The 5,940-nt window shown below is 35.5% G+C and overlaps 1 protein-coding gene across 1 annotated transcript in view; it reads right to left on the bottom strand.

Annotated features, from left to right (window-relative positions):
• Nucleotides 1–5,940, bottom strand: part of LOC106876966 (transmembrane and coiled-coil domains protein 2-like) — a 104,679-nt gene that overhangs the window by 60,262 nt on the left and 38,477 nt on the right. The gene's annotated exons all lie outside the window — the stretch shown is intronic.

Below are 5,940 nucleotides of genomic sequence, written 5' to 3'. Positions count from 1 at the left end.
TTGCATTAATCTGATGAGCTAATTTATACATTTATAGAGTACAAATTTATTATTCTTAAACAAAAATATTATTGACCGTGACTTTGACATTTCAGCAGTTCAACTAACCAGAACTTCAAAGTCACTGTCAATAATATTCTTGTTTAAGAATATATATACATACACACACACACACACACACACACACACACACACACATATATTGAGATTTCACTAAGGCTTAGTAATACTAATAACCTGATGTTAGAATCGATATACATATGCTTCAGAATAAAGCATTAGTGGAGTACTGAATATAATATGAAATTAAAGAAGTGACAAGGGAACAGGAATTACATAATCAACTTCATTAGCTCACAGTTATTTCTGCTATATGATACACTGCACTCACAGCTGAGTGCTTGTGCATCATTTTAGAGTTTTTTTTCTTTGAAGCTTCTAAAATGAAATGCATGTTTATTTGAGAAAGCCTTTATATAGATGGAGAAGAAGCAGCCCTCCAGAAATATGTAAGCTTAGATAATTTTGTATCAAGATGTAAAAAGAATGGCACAATCAAGAGAGAGCTGGAAGCACACTGTGACCAGCAATGTGTAACAGCATCTGAAGGTCTAGATTCTGTGATATACACACACACACATACAGAGGTGCATAGTGAATCCTTATATAAATGACTATTAAATAGTTGCATTAAAAAAAGATGGAATACATATGCATGTCCAAAAACATTTAAACATTGTACATATAACTGACCATAGGATCTTAGACAGAAAAAACAATTGGAGACTGATACAATATGAGATAATCTAAGATTTAGAGAGATGGGGTGGGGAGAAAAAGGAAATGGGGTGTTACAGTGATAAAACTGTTGAGATTGGACAATAAACAGGCTAATGCAATAGCAAGCAAATACTTTATATAGATTCCAGCATATATATAGAAAGAAAATACATGTGTGTGTGTGCATGTGTGTGTGTGTGTGTTCATACATTTACATGTATACATATATACATACACATATAAAGACATACATACTCACTCACACACACACACACACACACACATATATATATATATATATATATATATATATATATATATATATATATATATATATATGTAAAAGAAGGAAATCCATACATATGTACAAATACAATTATACATCTGCATACCAATATACAGACAGACAGACAGGACACAGACAAACAGACAGATACAGAGACACACACACATACATATATACATATTTGTACATGTGTATATATATTTATATGTACTTATATATATATAAACATATATGCATATATTTATACACACACACGTGTGTATGTTTTTAGATATATATATGTGTGTGTGTATATATATATATATATATATATATATATATATATGCATATATACATGCAGACATTAATGGAGATAAAGAGAGTTAGGCTTGATATAAATTATATTTACATGGTGCACAAATAAAAACCACAAAAAATGCATGGAATAAGATAAGAAAATATGTAATTTCATAACTCAACAGCTGCTTCAGGAAACCCATAGTTATGGAATAACTATACTAACCATAAATTGCAGATGAAATATGCAAAAAGTTATGGGTATGTAACTAGTAGCCAGTCACATGAAGATATTGCCATAAGTCCAGCTCCCCTCGTCGTGAGAAGATTGGCAAATGTGGTTCATATAGTAGAGCAAGCAGAAATAAACAGTTAAAGGAAGAGAGGAAGCAGAATGAGATGAGGGGTGAGGGAATGAGGAGGGAGGACGACTTCTAGATCATAAGAAAGGAAGGATAGAATAGAACAGAAGAAACAGAGAGAAGAAAGAAGGAGAGAAAGTAAAGTTAAAATCATCCTAGCAAAAGGAAGTGTGATGGATTCATATAGTAGAGCAATTAAAGATAAAGTTAAGGAGACCATAAAATCAGTCAGAAATATCAACTAACCAGACAGAGAAGCAGGAAGAGATAAGCACTGAGGTAAAGTAGTAGGAGTGGGTGTAGTGGAGGAGGAAAGTATGTTGTGAGAAAGAGAATAAGGAAATTTGGTACTTACATATTCGGATAAAAAGTAAAAAATTCATCCACAATTAGGAGAAATTATAAAGACTTTTAATAATGAGCAAATGTGGAATAAAACTTATGTGTACATGAAAAAATCACATCAGAAAATCTATTGAGTAAGGAGGTATTATAATGCTTAGCAATATATGGAGTACCCTCACTAACTATGGACCAGGACAAGGTAAGATAATGTCCTGTGACTTGTGATGTATATATCTAGCTAAGGAAGTAGAGAGTTTAGAGGCTTCATTTGAAAATGAGCTCAGGTTAGCCTGGTAGTGATACTTGAAATCAAGTGTCCCCAATGTAGACCTTAGCTTGGTAGGAATGTGGTGTTATAACCAGACATTTACCATGTTGTATATCATAAATCATATATATCATATACCATGATATAGTGTAAACAAACTCCATCTAACAGACATAATTGGGAAACCCAACTATTACAGGGTTTTATCATTACTGGTAGACTTATGCTTAATCTCCAGCCTATGCTGATTTATAAAATCAACTATCCCCAAGGGAGAACCACAAGTGTTATCAATTCTCATCTGGAGCTGAGAGGGGGCTTCACCACAATCACAAGAGCTATGGTTCATGAACCAGGGGTAATAATGCTACCATCACTGTTAATGTGGGTACGACCTATGAAGAACTCATCTGGCTTCCACCCTGACTGTGGTTAGAGTAGGAGCAAGATGAGTGCTTCATAGGGCCCACGATAAGGTAGCTATTTGCACCTATTGGAGGAGGTAATTATAGATCCCAATTTAGGGATTGTGGAGTATGAGATTTTTATAGATATATTAAAGATGGGGTAATATTTATTGTGGGATGGGAAATTAAAGCTAGATATATTGCAATATAACTTGGGTAAAGATTTAACCTGGAAAGAGAATGAGGATGCAAACCATGAGATGTCCTGTTTTCTGCCTTTGGAGGTTTTAAAATCCAGTGTAGTGTTAGGGGGCTAAGCTCAGGAGGCCAGAAATTATTCCACCTCTGGGGTGGCCAGAGTACTGGATGTGTATTGGTCACAGGGGAATACTGCTAGTGAGTGGCATGATGTGGATTAGTAGGAGCAAACTTGGGGGCCAGAGATTCTATACCAGGAAAGAGGAGCTCAAATTTAGTTTTGAACCTAGTATTGAGAATATATGAGATTCTCTCAAAGAAGTTGCTGTTTCAGGGTGAGAGTGCTGGGGGCTGAGTATAATACAGGGTGTGATTATTAAAGATATCCTTATTGGCTCATAGGTTAGAGATCCTAATAGAAATGCCAATAACTATACTGATAAAGGAAAATCTAGGTGATTAGAACAGACACTGAAATATAATGACTCATTCAGCTAATGGTAAGGGTTATAGAAGTTAGTATCTAAGTTGAGATTTAGCATCCAAATTGAGATTCACATCTAAAATGTTAGCTATTTCAGTACTGTTTTTGAATGAGATAGATAGATTATAATTTTTTAAAAACTTGTGGAGGGCCTTCTGGATACAGTCAAAGGATAGCCAAGATGTACCTAAGGTTGTGAGAAGAACATCATCCGAACAGATCAGGGAAGTGCTAGTTTATTTGAGAGAGAAGAAAAAGACCAGTCAGGTCTGTAACCAGAGCAGATTCCAAGAAACCCATCATAATACCAAAAAGATCTGTAGAGTAACTACAGGACCAATATTTGTTATTAAAAGACAAAAATGTTTTTCTCAGCTACACTATTCATACACACACACACACACACACACACACACACACACACAAACAAGAAAGCATAGCCATGGTTACAGATTAAATAGAGGCAACAGGTCAGAAACAGACATTTCTGTGACTTCAGACAAACTAAAAAAAATCATTCATTGCTGGTAGAGACACCATATTTCATTATACAACCATAATATATTGGGTCATCCCATAAATAATGCAGTTTTTTTAATACTTCTTTTATTTTTCAAAATTAAGATAAACAAAGTTCTTTTTTAATCTAAAATATACTTTTCTACAATGCTCTTCCATCTATCCGGTAGACTTGCAAGGCCCGTCTTCCAAAATTCACTTGCCCATGATGTAAAATAATCCTCCAGTACTGTTCTGACCTCATCTACGGAATTCATATTTTTTCCGTCCAAATGATTTTGGAGACTGCAGAATAAATGTTAATCAGATGGGGCAATAATGTTTTTTCAGTTTCCTTCTTCCAAATCCACTCACAAGGCTTTGCTTGGCTCAAGGTTGTAGAAGACATTTACCCAACGTACCACACAGTGGGACTGAACCCAGAATCATCTTACCACACTGCCACGTCTGCACCTATGTGTACAATTTTATATATGTACACAACTTATACATATATAGAAAGTGTGTATGAATGTATAATTACATACTATTTATATATGTATCATTTGAATTTATATATATATACATATATACACACACATATCTTTTATGTTTTACTTGTTTCAGTCACCATGCTCGGGCACTGCTTTGAAGAATTTTAGTCGGCAAACTCGACCCCAGAATGTATTTTGTTCTTTTTTACAAGCCTAGCACTTTTACTATTGGTCTCATTTGCTGGATTGTTAAGTTACAAGAACATAAACAAACCAACACCAGTTGTAAATGGGGTGGGGAACAAATACATACACAAGGGAATACACACACACACACACACACATATATATATATATATATATACAAACAATGGGCTTCTTTTAGCTCCTGTTTATCAAATCCACTAACAAGCCCTTGGTCATTTGAAGACTGTAATAGAAGACACTTGCCTAAGGTACCATGCAGTGGGAAGGAACACAGTAGCATGTGTTTGTGCAGCAAACTTCTTAGCACCTAACCATATCTACACTTATAATGTACACTATCTATATAAAGTAACTGGCGTTAGGAAGGGGATCCTGCCATAGAAACCATGTCAAATCAACATGGACAACAGACATTAAATGATGAAATGCATTTGTATATATTATATATGTACACACACACACACACATATATATATATATATATATATATATATTGTGTGTGTATATGGGTGTGTGTAATTTGGGTGTACATGTATATATGTAACAACAACTTTGGCCTTCGTCAGATTAACTTTAAGGTCCTTTGATTCCAGGTTTTGCTTCCATGCCTGGGATTTCATCTCCAGTTCCACCACAGATTCTGCTACAAGAACAACGTCATCAGCAGGAGAGTTGTTATGAGACATATAATAAAGATCTCTAATCATTTAAATAAACAACTTAATGACAGTGAGAAATGCTACCTCAAAAAGGCACTCTTTAGAGACTGAAGATAGACTCTCCCATGAAAGAGAAAGCACAGAAAGAGAAACCAGCATGGTGGGGAAAATAAAAACTAATTCTGAAGCCTTCTACAAGTTTGCAGAAGAATGTGTCTTGGTGCACTATGAGGTAAGGCCATTGTTACATATGTGTGTGCATGCGATAATCATCATTTAACATCTGTTTTTCATGCTGGTTTGACAGCGGCTAGCTAGGCAGAAGATTGCACGAGGCTTCTTGGCAGGGATTTTACGGCTGGATGCCCTTTGTAACACCAACCACCTTACAAAGTGTTAGCTGTAGAAACCATACTAAATCTGACTGGAACCTGGTGCAGCTCTCCAGCTTACCAGTTCCAGTCATACTGTCTAACCCATGCCAGCATGGAAAGAGGACTTTAAATGATGATGATGTGTGTGTGTATATGAGTGGTTGGCGTTAGGAAGGGCATCCAGCTGTAGAAACTCTGCCAAATTAGATTGGAACCTGGTGTAGCCATCCGGTTGCACCAGTCCTCAGTCAAATCGTCCAACCCATGCTAGCATGGAAAGCGGACGTTAAACGATGATGAT

Source organism: Octopus bimaculoides, chromosome 23 (assembly GCF_001194135.2).
Source record: "Octopus bimaculoides isolate UCB-OBI-ISO-001 chromosome 23, ASM119413v2, whole genome shotgun sequence".
Classification (NCBI taxonomy): domain Eukaryota; kingdom Metazoa; phylum Mollusca; class Cephalopoda; order Octopoda; family Octopodidae; genus Octopus; species Octopus bimaculoides.
The sequence above is the reverse complement of the archived record's forward strand: the minus strand, read 5'-3'. Positions and strand labels throughout refer to the sequence as shown.